Source organism: Entelurus aequoreus, linkage group LG03 (assembly GCF_033978785.1).
Source record: "Entelurus aequoreus isolate RoL-2023_Sb linkage group LG03, RoL_Eaeq_v1.1, whole genome shotgun sequence".
NCBI classification, from domain to species: Eukaryota; Metazoa; Chordata; class Actinopteri; order Syngnathiformes; family Syngnathidae; genus Entelurus; species Entelurus aequoreus.
This window is the reverse complement of record NC_084733.1, coordinates 80575467-80594709: the sequence shown is the minus strand read 5'-3', so window position 1 is coordinate 80594709 and position 19243 is coordinate 80575467. Positions and strand designations below refer to the sequence as shown.

At 35.6% G+C, this 19243-nt stretch overlaps 1 protein-coding gene across 4 annotated transcripts in view; it reads left to right on the top strand.

The window, feature by feature from the left end:
- The window catches only part of LOC133645811 (alpha-1,3-mannosyl-glycoprotein 4-beta-N-acetylglucosaminyltransferase C-like), a 316184-nt gene that overhangs the window by 137162 nt on the left and 159779 nt on the right, over positions 1-19243 (top strand). For all 4 annotated transcript variants that reach the window (XM_062040698.1, XM_062040695.1, XM_062040699.1 and 1 more), the window contains one exon: positions 10304-10364. The gene's annotated coding sequence lies outside the window, so the exon portion shown is untranslated. The remainder of the gene's footprint in view (positions 1-10303; positions 10365-19243) is intronic.

Here is a 19243-nt window from a genome sequence, read left to right as displayed (position 1 = left end):
CACATTTTTTAATTTTTCAGTATTTTGGTTAACTTATTATACAACCAAATATCGTGCAAATGTTGTTGTTGTTTTTTTTTTAAATCAATATCAAATATTACAAAGATAGGGGGAAAATATTACATATTTTGTGTTTTTCTCATAAAAAAATATTTTTATTTGGGGGAAAAAAGCGCATAAAATACAAAAAAAATAAACACTTTTTAGCAACAGATAGTTCTTCCTTTTTTTTTATTGGTATTTAAGTGTTGAAAGTATAAAAAAATATTAATATATGACTTAATTTTAACACTTTAGTCACTGAGACCCTTTTAGGTCCCCGGGACCTTTAATGTCGTCCAATAGGGGGGAGCCCTAAGGGTTACAATATGTATTGTATTGGTTTTGAAAATGAAAAGTAATAAAATGGACACCGCATTTTAAAAATTTTCAGTATTTTGGTTAACTTATTACACAGCCAAATATCGCGAAAATGTTTTTTTTTATCTTCTTTTTTTTTGTCAATATCAAATATTCCAAAGATTGGGGGAAAATATTACATATTTTGTTTTTCTCATTAAAAAAAAAAAAAAAATTGGGGAAAAAAAGGGCATACAATTAAATTAAAAAATACAAGCTTTTTAGCAACAGATAGTTATTACGTTTATTTTGTGATATTTACGTGTTGAAAGTACAAAAAAATATTGATATATGACTTAATTTTAACACTTTAGTCACTGAGAACCTTTTAGGTCCCCGGGACCTTTAATGTCGTCCAATAGGGGGGAGCCCTAAGGGTTACAATATGTATTGTATTCGTTTTGAAAATGAAAAATAATAAAATGGACACCACATTTTTTTATTTTTCAGTAATTCGATTAACTAAGCCAAATATCACGCAAATGTTTTTTTTTGTCAATATCAAATATTCCAAAGTTTGGGGGAACATATTGCATATTTTGTGTTTTTTCCCATAAATAAATGTTTTTTTGGGGGAAAAAAGAGCATCAAATACAAAAAAATAAAAATAATCTTTATAGCAACAGATAGTTCTTAAGTTTATTTCTTAAGTGTTGAAAGTACAAAAAAATATTAATATATGACTTAATTTGAACACTTTAGTGACTGAGACCCTTTTAGGTCCCCGGGACCTTTAATGTCGCCCAATAGGGGGGAGCCCTAAGGGTTACAATATGCATTGGTTTTGAAAATGAAAAATAATAAAATGGACACCACATTTTTGAATTTTTCCAGTATTTCGGTTAACTTATTATACAGCCAAATATCGCGCAAATGTTTTTTTTTTTAATCAATATCAAATATTCAAAAGTTTGGGGGAAAATATTGCATATTTTGTGTTTTTCCCATAAAAAAAAAAATTTGGGGGGGAAAAGGGCATCAAATACAAAAAAAAATAAAATTTTTATAGCAACAGATAGTTCTTAAGTTTATTTAGTGATATTTAAGTGTTGAAAGTACAAAAAAATATTAATATATGACTTAATTTGAACACTTTAGTCACTGAGACCCTTTTAGGTCCCCGGGACCTTTAATGTCGCCCAATAGGGGGGAGCCCTAAGGGTTACAATATGTATTGTATTGGTTTTGAAAATGAAAAGTAATAAAATGGACACCACATTTTTTAATTTTTCAGTATTTTGGTTAACTTATTATACAACCAAATATCGCGCAAATGTTTTTTAATTTTTTTTTTTTGTCAATATCAAATATTACAAAGTTTGGGGGAACATATTGCATATTTTGTGTTTTTCCCCATAAATAAATGTTTTTATTTGGGGGAAAAAAGCGCATAAAATACAAAAAAAATAAACACTTTTTAGCAACAGATATTTCTTACGTTTTTTTTTATTGGTATTTAAGTGTTGAAAGTACAAAAAAATATTAATATATGACTTAATTTTAACACTTTAGTCACTGAGACCCTTTTAGGTCCCCGGGACCTTTAATGTCGTCCAATAGGGGGGAGCCCTAAGGGTTACAATATGTATTGTATTGGTTTTGAAAATGAAAAGTAATAAAATGGACACCGCATTTAAAAAAATTTCAGTATTTTGGTTAACTTATTACACAGCCAAATATCGCGAAAATGTTTTTTTTATCTTCTTTTTTTTTGTCAATATCAAATATTCCAAAGATTGGGGGAAAATATTACATATTTTGTTTTTCTCATTAAAAAAAAAAAAAAATTGGGGAAAAAAAGGGCATAAAATATAATAAAAAAATACAAGCTTTTTAGCAACAGATAGTTATTACGTTTATTTTGTGATATTTACGTGTTGAAAGTACAAAAAAATATTGATATATGACTTAATTTTAACACTTTAGTCACTGAGAACCTTTTAGGTCCCCGGGACCTTTAATGTCGTCCAATAGGGGGGAGCCCTAAGGGTTACAATATGTATTGTATTCGTTTTGAAAATGAAAAATAATAAAATGGACACCACATTTTTTTATTTTTCAGTAATTCGGTTAACTAAGCCAAATATCACGCAAATGTTTTTTTTTGTCAATATCAAAAATTCCAAAGTTTGGGGGAACATATTGCATATTTTGTGTTTTTTCCCATAAATAAATGTTTTTTTTGGGGGAAAAAAGGGCATCAAATACAAAAAAATAAAAATAATCTTTATAGCAACAGATAGTTCTTAAGTTTATTTCTTAAGTGTTGAAAGTACAAAAAAATATTAATATATGACTTAATTTGAACACTTTAGTGACTGAGACCCTTTTAGGTCCCCGGGACCTTTAATGTCGCCCAATTGGGGGGAGCCCTAAGGGTTACAATATGTATTGTATTGGTTTTGAAAATGAAAATTAATAAAATGGACACCACATTTTTTAATTTTTCAGTATTTTGGTTAACTTATTATACAACCAAATATCGCGCAAATGTTTTTTAAATTTTTTTTTTTGTCAATATCAAATATTACAAAGTTTGGGGGAACATATTGCATATTTTGTGTTTTTCCCCATTAATAAATGTTTTTATTTGGGGGAAAAAAGCGCATAAAATACAAAAAAAATAAACACTTTTTAGCAACAGATATTTCTTACGTTTTTTTTATTGGTATTTAAGTGTTGAAAGTACAAAAAAATATTAATATATGACTTAATTTTAACACTTTAGTGACTGAGACCCTTTTAGGTCCCCGGGACCTTTAATGTCGCCCAATAGGGGGGAGCCCTAAGGGTTACAATATGTATTGTATTGGTTTTGAAAATGAAAAGTAATAAAATGGACACCACATTTTTTAATTTTTCAGTATTTTGATTAACTTATTATACAACCAAATATCGCGCAAATGTTTTTTAATTTTTTTTTTGGTTCAATATCAAATATTGCAAAGTTTGGGGGAACATATTGCATATTTTGTGTTTTTCCCCATAAATAAATGTTTTTATTTGGGGGAAAAAAGCGCATAAAATAAATAAAAAAAACACTTTTTAGCAACAGATATTTCTTACGTTTTTTTTTATTGGTATTTAAGTGTTGAAAGTACAAAAACATATTAATATATGACTTAATTTGAACACTTTAGTCACTGAGACCCTTTTAGGTCCCCGGGACCTTTAATGTCCTCCAATAGGGGGGAGCCCTAAGGGTTACAATATGTATTGTATTGGTTTTGAAAATGAAAAGTAATAAAATGGACACCACATTTTTTAATTTTTCAGTATTTTGGTTAACTTATTATACAACCAAATATCGCGCAAATGTTTTTTAAATTTTTTTTTTTGTCAATATCAAATATTACAAAGTTTGGGGGAACATATTGCATATTTTGTGTTTTTCCCCATAAATAAATGTTTTTATTTGGGGGAAAAAAGCGCATAAAATACAAAAAAAATAAACACTTTTTAGCAACAGATATTTCTTACGTTTTTTTTTATTGGTATTTAAGTGTTGAAAGTACAAAAAAATATTAATATATGACTTAATTTTAACACTTTAGTCACTGAGACCCTTTTAGGTCCCCGGGACCTTTAATGTCGTCCAATAGGGGGGAGCCCTAAGGGTTACAATATGTATTGTATTGGTTTTGAAAATGAAAAGTAATAAAATGGACACCGCATTTAAAACATTTTCAGTATTTTGGTTAACTTATTACACAGCCAAATATCGCGAAAATGTTTTTTTTATCTTCTTTTTTTTTTGTCAATATCAAATATTCCAAAGATTGGGGGAAAATATTACATATTTTGTTTTTCTCATTAAAAAAAAAAAAAAATTGGGGAAAAAAAGGGCATAAAATAAAATAAAAAAATACAAGCTTTTTAGCAACAGATAGTTATTACGTTTATTTTGTGATATTTACGTGTTGAAAGTACAAAAAAATATTGATATATGACTTAATTTTAACACTTTAGTCACTGAGAACCTTTTAGGTCCCCGGGACCTTTAATGTCGTCCAATAGGGGGGAGCCCTAAGGGTTACAATATGTATTGTATTGGGTTTGAAAATGAAAAATAATAAAATGGACACCACATTTTTTTATTTTTCAGTAATTCGGTTAACTAAGCCAAATATCACGCAAATGTTTTTTTTTGTCAATATCAAATATTCCAAAGTTTGGGGGAACATATTGCATATTTTGTGTTTTTTCCCATAAATAAATGTTTTTTTTGGGGGAAAAAAGGGCATCAAATACAAAAAAATAAAAATAATCTTTATAGCAACAGATAGTTCTTAAGTTTATTTCTTAAGTGTTGAAAGTACAAAAAAATATTAATATATGACTTAATTTGAACACTTTAGTGACTGAGACCCTTTTAGGTCCCCAGGACCTTTAATGTCCTCCAATAGGAGGGAGCCCTAAGGGTTACAATATGTATTGTATTGGTTTTGAAAATGAAAAGTAATAAAATGGACACCACATTTTTTTATTTTTCAGTATTTTGGTTAACTTATTATACAACCAAATATCGCGCAAATGTTTTTTTTTTTTTTTTTTTGTCAATATCAAATATTACAAAGTTTGGGGGAACATATTGCATATTTTGTGTTTTTCCCCATAAATAAATGTTTTTATTTGGGGGAAAAAAGCGCATAAAATACAAAAAAAATAAACACTTTTTAGCAACAGATATTTCTTACGTTTTTTTTATTGGTATTTAAGTGTTGAAAGTACAAAAAAATATTAATATATGACTTAATTTTAACACTTTAGTCACTGAGACCCTTTTAGGTCCCCGGGACCTTTAATGTCGTCCAATAGGGGGGAGCCCTAAGGGTTACAATATGTATTGTATTGGTTTTGAAAATGAAAAGTAATAAAATGGACACCGCATTTTAAAAATTTTCAGTATTTTGGTTAACTTATTACACAGCCAAATATCGCGAAAATGTTTTTTTTTATCTTCTTTTTTTTTGTCAATATCAAATATTCCAAAGATTGGGGGAAAATATTGCATATTTTGTTTTTCTCATTAAAAAAAAAAAAAAAATTGGGGAAAAAAAGGGCATAAAATAAAATAAAAAAAATACAAGCTTTTTAGCAACAGATAGTTATTACGTTTATTTTGTGATATTTACGTGTTGAAAGTACAAAAAAATATTGATATATGACTTAATTTTAACACTTTAGTCACTGAGAACCTTTTAGGTCCCCGGGACCTTTAATGTCGCCCAATTGGGGGGAGCTCTAAGGGTTACAATATGTATTGTATTCGTTTTGAAAATGAAAAATAATAAAATGGACACCACATTTTTTTATTTTTCAGTAATTCGGTTAACTAAGCCAACTATCACGCAAATGTTTTTTTTTGTCAATATCAAATATTCCAAAGTTTGGGGGAACATATTGCATATTTTGTGTTTTTTCCCATAAATAAATGTTTTTTTTGGGGGAAAAAAGGGCATCAAATACAAAAAAATAAAAATAATCTTTATAGCAACAGATAGTTCTTAAGTTTATTTCTTAAGTGTTGAAAGTACAAAAAAATATTAATATATGACTTAATTTGAACACTTTAGTGACTGAGACCCTTTAATGTCGCCCAATAGGGGGGGAGCTCTAAGGGTTACAATATGTATTGTATTGGTTTTGAAAATGAAAAGTAATAAAATGGACACCACATTTTTTATTTTTTCAGTATTTTGGTTAACTTATTATACAACCAAATATCGCGCAAATGTTTTTTTAATTTTTTTTTTGTCAATATCAAATATTACAAAGTTTGGGGGAACATATTGCATATTTTGTGTTTTTCCCCATAAATAAATGTTTTTATTTGGGGGAAAAAAGCGCATAAAATACAAAAAAAATAAACACTTTTTAGCAACAGATATTTCTTACGTTTTTTTTATTGGTATTTAAGTGTTGAAAGTACAAAAAAATATTAATATATGACTTAATTTGAACACTTTAGTCACTGAGACCCTTTTAGGTCCCCGGGACCTTTAATGTCGTCCAATAGGGGGGAGCCCTAAGGGTTACAATATGTATTGTATTGGTTTTGAAAATGAAAAGTAATAAAATGGACACCGCATTTTAAAATTTTTCAGTATTTTGGTTAACTTATTACACAGCCAAATATCGCGAAAATGTTTTTTTTTATCTTCTTTTTTTTTTTGTCAATATCAAATATTCCAAAGATTGGGGGAAAATATTACATATTTTGTTTTTCTCATTAAAAAAAAAAAAAAAAATTGGGGAAAAAAAGGGCATAAAATAAAATAAAAAAATACAAGCTTTTTAGCAACAGATAGTTATTACGTTTATTTTGTGATATTTACGTGTTGAAAGTACAAAAAAATATTGATATATGACTTAATTTTAACACTTTAGTCACTGAGACCCTTTTAGGTCCCCGGGACCTTTAATGTCGCCCAATAGGGGGGAGCCCTAAGGGTTACAATATGTATTGTATTCGTTTTGAAAATGAAAAATAATAAAATGGACACCACATTTTTTAATTTTTCAGTAATTCGGTTAACTAAGCCAAATATCACGCAAATGTTTTTTTTTGTCAATATCAAATATTCCAAAGTTTGGGGGAACATATTGCATATTTTGTGTTTTTCCCCATAAATAAATGTTTTTATTTGGGGAAAAAAGGGCATCAAATACAAAAAAATAAAAATAATCTTTATAGCAACAGATAGTTCTTAAGTTTATTTCTTAAGTGTTGAAAGTACAAAAAAATATTAATATATGACTTAATTTGAACACTTTAGTGACTGAGACCCTTTTAGGTCCCCGGGACCTTTAATGTCGCCCAATTGGGGGGAGCCCTAAGGGTTACAATATGTATTGGTTTTGAAAATGAAAAATAATAAAATGGACACCACATTTTTGAATTTTTCCAGTATTTCGGTTAACTTATTATACAGCCAAATATCGCGCAAATGTTTTTTTTTTTTTTATCAATATCAAATATTCCAAAGTTTGGGGGAAAATATTGCATATTTTGTGTTTTTCCCATAAAAAAAAAAAAATTGGGGGGGAAAAGGGCATCAAATACAAAAAAAATAAAAATTTTATAGCAACAGATAGTTCTTAAGTTTATTTAGTGATATTTAAGTGTTGAAAGTACAAAAAAATATTAATATATGACTTAATTTGAACACTTTAGTCACTGAGACCCTTTTAGGTCCCCGGGACCTTTAATGTCGTCCAATTGGGGGGAGCCCTAAGGGTTACAATATGTATTGTATTGGTTTTGAAAATGAAAAATAATAAAAGGGCTTGCACATTTTTGAATTTTTCCATTTGGACCCCCTTGCATTAAACTTTTGGGTAACTTTTTCTCAGACCAAAAACTGTATCAAGTTCCCAAACAGACCAAGTCAATGTTCAGTTTCATGATGTCGCTCTCAAAACGTCAAACGGCCGAAGCACAGGAGTAAGGGGGAAGAAGGAAAAAAAAAAAAGTGCGGCTGTGGCGTCCTGATTTCCTGGTAATTATCAGCGTGCTAGCAAGCAGTCCAACACGACTGACCTCCGCTCTCACAGTCGCGCTCGCCACGTGAAGCCTCTCCCGGCTTATTACGGCCCAAGCGTTACGGTAATGGAAGGCGCGCCTGCATGGCGGCGATAGCGCCGCAGGAAAGGGGTAGCCTATTATCCAACGCTGTGTGGTCCTCTCCGCCGGTGGTCATAATGGCGAGGGAAGGGGGGCGTGATGACGCATTTTGCGCCGGCGTTGCCCGCCGTTCATCCGGTGCGCCAGTCCTCGGATTTGTTGTACGCTACGAAGGAAGGAACGACAATGGAAAGTGGCGATGGGGGGGGGGGGGGGCTGTGCCTCTGTCAGCGGCGAGGATGTTTACGATCCAATCATCCCGCCTCCCCGCCTTCTCGTTTCCGACCGCGTGTTGCCGCCTTTGGTCTTCAAACGTGAACCGTTAGGTGTCGACTCAAGCTGAGCCTAAAAAACTGAAAGTCTCATTTCCACTCTGCTGACTGGACCGTTAGGGTTTTGGTCCTAGTTAATAGAGCCCTTCGATCTTTAGGGTTTAGTCCTAGTTACTGGATCCTTTGGACCATTAGGGTTTTGGTCCTAGCTAATAGAGCCCTTGGATCTTTAGGGTCCGGTTCTAACTTTGGTTTGTTTTGTGGTTGACCACGGTCTAGATCTCAAGGAGTAGCAGATTCATTTTATGAGTTGTTGATGTAATGCACGGGTGTAGGCTGTGTCCCAACCTGAGTGTGGTGAAGTGTTAGTGGATCCCAAGGACTTTTTGGGGTTAGTTCTCGTTGGTAGATTCTTTGGACCTTTAGGGTTTAGTCTTAGCTAGTGGAACTTTAAGACCTTAGTGTTTTTTCCAAGTTAGTGGAGCCCTCCCTAGGACTTGTTAGGATTTAGTCTTAGTTGGTAGATTTTTCGGACCTTTAGGGTTTAGTCTTAGCTGATGGAACATTAAGACCTTAGAGTTTTTCCAAGTTAGTGGAGCCCTCCCTAGGAATTGTTAGGATTTAGTCTAACTTAGTGGAACCCTTCGACTATTAGGGTTTAGTCCTAGTTAGTGGAGCCTTTGCACCATTAGGGGTTTGGTCCGAGTTAATAGAGCCCTTGGATCTTTAGGGTCCGGTTCTAACTGGTGGAGTTTTGTTTTGTTTTGTGGTTGACCATGGTCTAGATCTCAAAGAGTAGCAGATATATTTTATGAGTTGTTGATGTTAATGCACGAATGTAGGCTGTGTCCCAACCTGAGTGTAGTGAAGTGTTAGTGGATCCCAAATACTTTTTGGGGTTAGTTCTCTTTGGTAGAATATTTGGACCTTTTAGGGTTTAGTCTTAGCTGGTGGAACCTTAAGACCTTAGTGTTTTTTCCAAGTTAGTGGAGCCTTCTCTAGGACTTGTTAAGATTTAGTCTTAGTTGGTGGATTCTTCAGACCTTTAGGGTTTAGGCTTAGCTGATGGAACCTTAAGACCTTAGTGTTTTTTCCAAGTTAGTGGAGCCCTCCGTATGACTTGTTAGGGTTTAGTCTTAGTTAGTGGAGCCCTTCGACTATTAGGGTTTAAACTTAGTTAGTGGAGCCTTTGCACCATTAGGGGTTTGGTCCGAGTTAATAGAGCCCTTGGATCTTTAGCGTCCGGTTCTAACTGGTGGAGTTTTGTTTTGTTTTGTGGTTGACCACGGTCTACATCTCAAAGAGTAGCAGATTCATTTTATGAGTTGTTGATGTAATGCACGGATGTAGGCTCTGTCCCAACCTGAGTGTGGTGAAGTGTTAGTGGATCCCAAGGACTTTTTGGGGTTAGTTCTCGTTGGTAGATTCTTTGGACCTTTAGGGTTTAGTCTTAGCTGGTGGAACCTTAAGACCTCAGTGTTTTTTCCAAGTTAGTGGAGCCCTCCCTGGGACTTGTTAGGATTTAGTCTTAGTTGGTGGATTCTTCTGACCTTTAGGGTTTAGTCTTAGCTGATGGAACCTTAAGACCTTAGTGTTTTTTCCATGTTAGTGGAGCCCTCACTAGGACTTGTTAGGGTTTAGTCTTTGTTGGTGGAGCCCTTTGACTTTTAGGGGTTAGTCCTTGTTAGTGGAGTCTTTGGGACCATGAGGGTTTTGGTCCTAGTTAATAGTGCTCTTGGATCTTTAGGGTTCGGTTCCAGTTGGTGGAATTTTGTTTTGTTTTGTGGTTGACCACGGTCCAGATCTCAAAGAGTAGCAGATTTGTATTATGAATTGTTGATGTAATGTACAAATGTAGGCTGAGTGTAGTGAAGTGTTAGTGGAAAAGAAAAGTTGCTATAGTGTGCTACCGTTTAATGCTAGCTTTAGCACATTAGCATGTGTTTGTGGCATGTTGTGATTCAAATGCAGCTAATAAAACCTTCCGCATCTTGTCACTTCTCAGGTGCAGCTGACCACTTCCTGGTTTCCGCTCCGAGTCCACCTGAAGTTGGCCTGATACTTTGGTAAGTCTTCAACCCCGAAGCTGGGGGGGGTTGGGGTTTTTTTTTCGGTGCAAAGCGATGACGCTGCTCCGATCTCTGGGCCTCCGGCGGATATTTGGACGATCTATCGGCGAGGGAGAGCAAAGTGGCGAGACGAGCATTTGTAGATCTAAGTTTGTTTCCCTGCTGGCGCCAAACTCACACACTGTGACAGATTGAAACTGCAAAAGTGTGTTTGTGTTGGCTCGCTGCTGGAATGTTCCTGCCCACGGGCTTTATCTGCCAGAGAAAATATTGACCGGCAACAGTTGCTCTTTGGTGGCGTTATTGCTTTTTCTCACTGGGTTTGTGTGTCTGTGTGTGTCTGTGTGTGTCTGTGTGCGTGGTTCGCCAGGCACGACAATTGCAAACCCGCAGCCATATTGACAATCCTCCTTGTTCCTGGTGTGCAGTTTGTTTACAATCACTTTGTTTACGCTGAGCTTCTTCCAGCGAGAGCTTTTTGTCCAGAAACAACACGGACTTGCTTGAGCAAAGGCAGCGGATGCAAAGTGCAAAAATAACTACCAAGGAGCTAACGAGTTAACAACAGAGTCAAGACATGTGTCTGTTTATAATTGCTAACAGTTAGCAGTAGCTCCACCCTTCAAAAGTCTAATCCAGGCGGTTCCAAATTACAATTTGCAAGCCAAGTGTTTATATGACCCAATGCAAACAACCTTCCCTAGTCATGGTGCATAACAAAAATCCAACCAACACAAAATGTCACACATAACATAACCTGCTCACTGGACTTTGTGGACATTAGGAAAAAACGCCCATGCAACATAAAAAAATTCAAAATTATACCAATTTAAATCCATTAGCGTGCATGATGGGAAAAATGTAAAACACTCTCCACACTTATCCATGTTTGGCGCATTTTAGCTGCTTGATATTTCTGATTGATTACAAAACTTAAAGTAGGTCATCACGTTGAGGACGCATGGCGTGAAGACGTGTTAGCCTCCAGCTCCTGCTTAAACTCTACCTTTTTGACATGCACCCGACCTGTATTTTACGAGCATCTAACCGCTGGTAAATTCATTTTTTACTACTACGACTCATAAAAAACTCGCTTCACCACGATAATCCATCCATCCATTTTCTACCGCTTAGTCCCTTTGGGGTGGCGGGGGGCGCTGGAGCCTATCTCAGCTACAATCGGGCGGAAGGCAGGGTACACCCTGGACAAGTCGCCACCTCATCGCAGGGCCAACACAGATAGACAGACAACATTCACACTCACATTCACACACTAGGGCCAATTTAGTGTTGCCAATCAACCTATCCCCAGGTGCATGTCTTTGGAGGTGGGAGGAAGCCGGAGTACCCGGAGGGAACCCACGCAGTCACGGGGAGAACATGCAAACTCCACACAGAAAGATCCCGAGCCTGGGATTGAACCCAAGACTACTCAGGACCTTCGTATTGTGAGGCAGACGCACTAACCCCTCTGCCACCGTGCTGCCCTTCACCACGATAATGCCTCCCAAATCTGCAAAACCACAAGAGAAGGCAGAGGTCGATGCTGCAGCCGTTAGCAAGGCTGAGCTGATAGCCATACTGTCGGACCATGGATCAACCTTGCTAACAGAGCTTAAAACATCCTTTAACGAGGTGAACGAGAAACTGGACGGACTTCAAAACACAGTCAACAGTCATAACCACAGACCGTCCTCTCTGGAAGAAAATGCCGATTCGATACATCAGCGATTGGAGCAGGTGGAGGCTGTTTGTGACATGCTACAGACTGACAACCAAGAAGCTAAAGGCTAAGCTCACTGACCTGGAGGGAAGGAGCAGGCGGAGTAATGCCCGGCTAGTTGGCTTACCCGAAGGGACAGAAGGCCCGCAACCTACCAAGTTTTTCTCCAAGCTGCTGAAAGAAGTACTTGGTGAGGAAGTATTCGCCTCTCCACCTGAGCTGGACCGCGCTCATCGCAGCCTGTCTCCCAAGCCGAGACACGGGGACAAGCCCCGACCTATCCTGCTTTCCTTTCATCGCTTCCAGAGCAAAGACCTGCTGATTCGGGAGGCAAGGAAGAGGGGTACGCTGCAATATCACGGGCACACGTTCAGAGTGTACGAGGACTACTCTCCAGAGGTAGTGAATCAGCGGAGGGCTTACCGGACTGTGATGGCGTCATTGTACAAGATGGGACTCAAACCCTCGCTACTTTACCCGGCCAAGCTCCGCATCACACAGATGGACGGCATCCGCGTTTGGCTCGGAACAGTAGCCGAGGCAGACAGCTACATCAAGGCGTATAAAGACTCTCCATAACGGTCTCATCCACAAAGTGTGTTTATGAGTCACAGTGAGTTTAAGACCTGGGGCCGTACTTATCAAGCTTCTTAGAGTGCCATTTTACACTTAAGTCCTGAGAATTTGCGGAATTTAGTCCTACTCTCAAACTTAAGAATAAAAGCTTTTTATCAACGTTCTTAAGTCTAAGAATCACTCCTACTCTCCACGATATTTAAGAGACCTTCAGAGGTGTCTTAAGTGGTTAGGAGTTGCCAGCAGGGGATGGCACTGAGGCGAGAGAGACGTGCGCGAACGTTCAGGGAGCGGAACGATGTCCTGGATTTGTTTGATGACGAGCAGCTGATCAAACGGTATCGTTTAGACAGAGCGGGTATTATTTTTGTCACAGATTTAATACTTTTCGATTCCATGTTGATTTCGGCATGTGGCTGCAGTGGGCTAGTATATATAGAGCCACCCACACCAGTTTCAAATTAGTTGCCTAATTAATGAATTGGAAAGAAAATGTTAGGACAGTAGCGTATGTGGAATGTGTGTGGCCGTGAGGTGAGTGACGTCAGTGAGTGTGTGGGCGATAGAAGAGAAGAGAGGGAGCGGTAGCGTGAGTGCCGGCGGGGACTAGTTTGTTTTGTATTATTTTGTAGTTTATTGTCAAAATATACACTCCCATTGTCCAATTAAATATTTCCAAGATATTTCTTTATTCTTAGACAACGGATTCCCTTCCGTGATTGGTCATTTCTATGGACACAGAAATGACGTCACCTAAAATTCCGTTTACGGCACATAGTAATGTCGTAATTCAGCTCTGAGTGTGACACTTAAGATTCAGTCCTACACTTCGCTGAAAGTGTGAGTAAGACGCTTGATAACTAACTTTTAAGTGCAGCTTTCAGCGAAGAATTTATTTACTCTTAAGTCAACTCTTAGCAGACTTCCTAGGAGTAATTCTGAGAAGCTTGATAAGTACGGCCCCTGAACTATATAATCATATTAAGTGTGTGTGTGTGTGTGTGTGTGTGTTTAGTGTAAATGTTTCACTGGAGGTGGATACAAATGTGTCATTTGTACAAAGAAAAATAAATTAAAATATAATGGAAAGTGAATTAAAAAATATCTTTACTAACATTGGTAATAAGGAATCTGAATGTAGAAGTACTGATAATATTCATAGTAGAGAACTGTATAATAATTATAATCATATTCAACTAGATTTTTATGACAACATCAATTATAACTGTAATTCAAATGAGTTTGGCAGTGATATAGATCCAGACTGCAATCTTTACAATAACATTACCAGAAACTGTGAGTACTACACAGACGAACAATTTAAATGTGTGAATATGGACAAATATTTTACTGTAATACATTTTAATAGCCGAAGCTTGTATAAAAATGTTGACAATATTAGTGAATATCTGAGCCAGTTAAAAAAAATGCAGTATTGTTGCAGTCTCAGAGACTTGGCTCGATGAGAACAAGTGTTGTGATATGACATTGGATGGTTATGAATTATTCACCACAAACAGAGTTGGAAAAAGGGGAGGGGGAGTAGCACTTTTTGTAAATCATGATTTAAAATGTTGGAAAATTGACAGCAAATCAACTGCTATAGCTGGAATTTTTGAATGTATTACTGTAGAAATTGAAGTAGAAAAATCAAAAAAAATAAATGTTAGTTGTGTTTATAGAACACCTGGATCATGTCTAGACACATTTAATCAAAAATTGGACTATTTGTTTAATAAGTCAAACAAGCTCCATATTGTGTGCGGTGATTTGAATATTAATCTTCTGAATCCCATGGACAGTGCCAAAACAACCGATTTTATAACAGGATTGTACAGTAATAATTTTTTTCCCCTTATCATAAAACCTACCAGAATAACAGTAGACTTTGCCACACTGATAGATAACATTTTCACCAATCAACCTGATTGATTGATTGAGACTTTTATTAGTAGGTTGCACAGTGAAGTACATATTCCGTACAATTGACCACTAAATGGTAACACCCGAATAAGTTTTTCAACTTGTTTAAGTCGGGGTCCACTTAAATTGATTCATGATACAGATATATACTATCATATATACTATCATCATAATACAGTCATCACACAAGATAATCACATTGAATTATTTACATTATTTAAAATCAGGGGTGTGGAGGGGGGGGATATGGACATCAAGTAGTGGACATAGAGAGAGAGAGAGAGAGAGAGAGAGAGAGAGAGATCAGAAGGCATAAGAAAAAGAAAAAGTATCTGCATTTGATTGTTTACATTTGATTGTTAGCAATCCGGGGAGGGTGTTAGTTTAGGGTTGTAGCTGCCTGGAGGTGAACTTTTATTACGGTTTTGAAGGAGGATAGAGATGCCCTTTCTTTTATACCTGTTGGGAGCGCATTCCACATTGATGTGGCATAGAAAGAGAATGAGTTAAGACCTTTGTTAGTTCGGAATCTGGGTTTAACGTGGTTAGTGGAGCACCCCCTGGTGTTGTGGTTATGGCGGTCATTTACGTTAAGGAAGTAGTTTGACATGTACTTCGGTATCAGGGAGGTGTAGCGGATTTTATAGACTAGGCTCAGTGCAAGTTGTTTAACTCTGTCCTCCACCTTGAGCCAGCCCACTTTAGAGAAGTGGGTAGGAGTGAGGTGGGATCTGGGGTGGAGGTCTAGAAGTAACCTGACTAGCTTGTTCTGAGATGTTTGGAGTTTAGATTTGAGGGTTTTGGAGGTGCTAGGGTACCAGGAGGTGCATTAAGTGTTAACCACTCAGCTATCCCAGGTCTGAGAATCAAATAACAGCAGGACTACTACTCAATGACATAAGTGATCATCTACCTGTATTCAGTATTTTACACAATTTCTTTGATCAGAGAGGGACCAAAAAAGCAGTTCAATATAGATTTGTTAGACATCAAACGCCAGAAACTATGGCAGCATTCAAGTCTGAGTTATGTGCTCAAGACTGGGGATGAGGTTTATACCTCCACAGACCCAGATGAGGCATACAAACATTTTCTCAACATTTTCATAACCTTGTATGATAAGCACTGTCCAATGAAAAAACCTTATATTAAGGACAGCACTGTTAAGGACAAACCATGGATCACAAAGGGACTATTGAAGTCCTGCAAAAAGAAAAATTATCTTTACAGAAGACATTTAAAGTACAGAACCAAAGAGACTGAACACAAATATAAAACGTATAAAAATAAGTTAACACAAATAATAAAGCACAGCAAAAGAACATATTACTGTAACCCAGGAGTCACCAACCTTTTTGAAACCAAGAGCTACTTCTTGGGTAGTGATTAATGCGAAGGGCTACCAGTTTGATACACACTTAAATAAATTGCCAGAAATTGCCAATTTGCTCAATTTACCTTTAACTCTATGTTATTATTAATAATTAATGATATTTACACTTAATTGAATGGTTTAAAAGAGAAGAAAACACGAAAAAAATGACAATTAAATTTTGAAACATAGTTTATCTTCAATTTCGACTCTTTAAAATTCAAAATTCAACCGAAAAAAAGAAGAGAAAAACTAGCTAATTCGAATCTTTTTGAAAAAATTAAAAAAATAATTTATGGAACATCATTAGTAATTTTTCCTGATTAAGATTAATTTTAGAATTTGGATGACATGTTTTAAATAGGTTAAAATCCAATCTGCACTTTGTTAGAATATATAACAAATTGCACCAAGCTATATTTCTAACAAAGACAAATCATTATTTCTTCTAGATTTTCCAGAACAAAAATTTTAAAATAAATTCAAAAGACTTTGAAATAAGATTTAAATTTGATTCTACAGATTTTCTAGATTTGCCAGAATAATTTTTTTGAATTTTAATCATAATAAGTTTGAAGAAATATTTCACAAATATTCTTCGTCGAAAAAACAGAAGCTAAAATGAAGAATTAAATGAAAATGTATTTATTGTTCTTTACAATAAAAAAAATACATTTACTTGAACATTGATTTAAATTGTCAGGAAAGAAGAGGCAGGAATTTAAAAGGTAAAAAGGTATATGTGTTTAAAAATCCTAAAATCATTTTTAAGGTTGTATTTTTTCTCTAAAATTGTCTTTCTGAAAGTTATAAGAAGCAAAGTAAAAAAAAATATGAATTTATTTAAACAAGTGAAGACCAAGTCTTTAAAATATTTTCTTGGATTTTCAAATTCTATTTGAGTTTTGTCTCTCTTAGAATTAAAAATGTCGGGCAAAGCGAGACCAGCTTGCTAGTAAATAAATACAATTTAAAAAATAGAGGCAGCTCACTGGTAAGTGCTGCTATTTGAGCTATTTTTAGAACAGGCCAGCGGGCTACTCATCTGGTCCTTACGGGCTACCTGGTGCCCGCGGGCACCGCGTTGGTGACCCCTGCTGTAACCTATTAGAACAACATAAAAATAGCATCCAGGGTACGTGGAAAGTTTTGAATGGTATCATTAAAAAAAACATGACAAATAAGGAACATCCAAGCTATTTCATAGAAAATAATCAAACTATAAATGACTCTAAGGAAATAACGGATGCTTTTAACACTTTCTTTGTGAATGTCGGACCTAATTTAGCAAATGAAATTGTACAACCCGAAAACATTGTCAAATTTAATGAACATACCATTCAAAGCAACTTAGAATCGTTTTTTTTATTTCCCCCGTCCATGAAAGTGAAATCACAGAAATTGCAAATTCTCAAGAAAACAAGAAGTCAACAGACTGCTGTGACTTGAGTTTGAGTTTGAGTTTGAGTTTATTTCGAACATGCAAGCATACAACAGGATACATCACAATTTCCAGTTTCTCTTTTCAACATGTTCGAAAAGGAGTAGGAAGAAGCAGAGCTTATTTAATCCTACCCCTTTTCTTTACATAACAGTTGCTGAAACTTTTTTTTATTCACTTCCTGTTCTCAATTTTTTCACAATAAACTCCATATGTAATCACAATAAAAATAAATAAATAAATAATAGTAAGAATTTAATAATAATAATTGGTGAAGAAAGTCATATTTCATATGATGAGATAAGTAAGATTACTTTAAGAATGAATGAATGAATGGATGAAATAAATTGAAAATGTTTGTCATGGTTCTTCTTCCTTGTACTTTGTAAACACTTTAAGTTTGAAGAGTTTCTTGAAGTGGATCATATTAGTACATTGTTTGATTGCTTTGCTTAATCCATTCCATAATTTAATTCCACATACTGATATACTGAAGGTCTTAAGTGTTGTACGTGCGTACAAATGTTTTAAATTACATTTTTCTCTAAGATTATATTTCTCCTCTTTTGTTGAGAAGAATTGTTGTATATTCTTGGGTAGCAAGGACTTTTGGACTTTTCTCTGATCAGGGAAATTGTTGATTTTATAGCTGTTCCCTTCACTTATGTATGTAATATTTCTTTTATAAAAGGTGTTTTCCCAAAGAAAATGAAAACGGCAAAAGTTTTTCCCATCTTCAAAAGTGGAGATAAGCATCAGTTCACCAACTATAGGCCTATTTCTATACTCTCACAATTTTCAAAAATCCCTTGAAAAATGATTTGTGTCAAGATTAGACAGTTTTATTGACAAGCATCACTTGCTAAGTGAACACCAATACGGCTTTCGACCAAACAGGTCCTCTTCCATGGCGGTGATGGAACTAGTTGAGGAGGTAACCACTGCAATTGATAAGAGGGAGTTTGTTGTTGGCCTTTTTATTGACCTGAGCAAGGCCTTTGACACCATCGATCATACATTGCTTTTAAACAAAATGCAGAGGTATGGTTTTAGAGGTCTTGCTCATGATTGGTTGAAAAGTTATCTTGGTGGCAGAGAACAGTACGTGCATATGAATAATGTAGATTCAGATAAAAAGATTATAACACATGGAGTACCCCAAAGTTCTGTATTGGGACCAAAATTGTTTTTATTGTACATTAAAGGCCTACTGAAACCCACTACTACCGACCACGCAGTCTGATAGTTTATATATCAATGATGAAATCTTAACATTATAACACATGCCAATACGGCCGGGTTAACTTATAAAGTGACATTTTCAATTTGCCGCTAAACTTCCGGTTCGAAACGCCTCTGAGGATGACGGGTATGCCTTCCACATTGAAGCCAATACGAAAAAGCTCTGTTTTCATTTCATAATTCCACAGTATTCTGGACATCTGTGTTCGTGAATCTGTTTCAATCATGTTCATTGCATTATGGAGAAGGAAGCTGAGCAAGCAAAGAAGAAAGTTGTCGGTGCGAAATGGACGTATTTTTCGAACGTAGTCAGCCACAACAGTACACAGCCGGCGCTTCTTTGTTTACATTCCCGGAAGATGCAGTCAAGATGGAAGAACTCGGATAACAGAGACTCTAACCAGGAGGACTTTTGACTTCGATACACAGACGCCTGTAGAGAACTGGGACAACACAGACTCTTACCAGGATTACTTTGATTTGGATGACAAAGACGCAGACGTGCTACTGTGAGTATGCAGCTTTGGCTTCTAAACATTTGATCGCTTGACCGTATGTGCGCAACTTTTTTTTGCGTATGTACGTAACTTTTAAAAAAT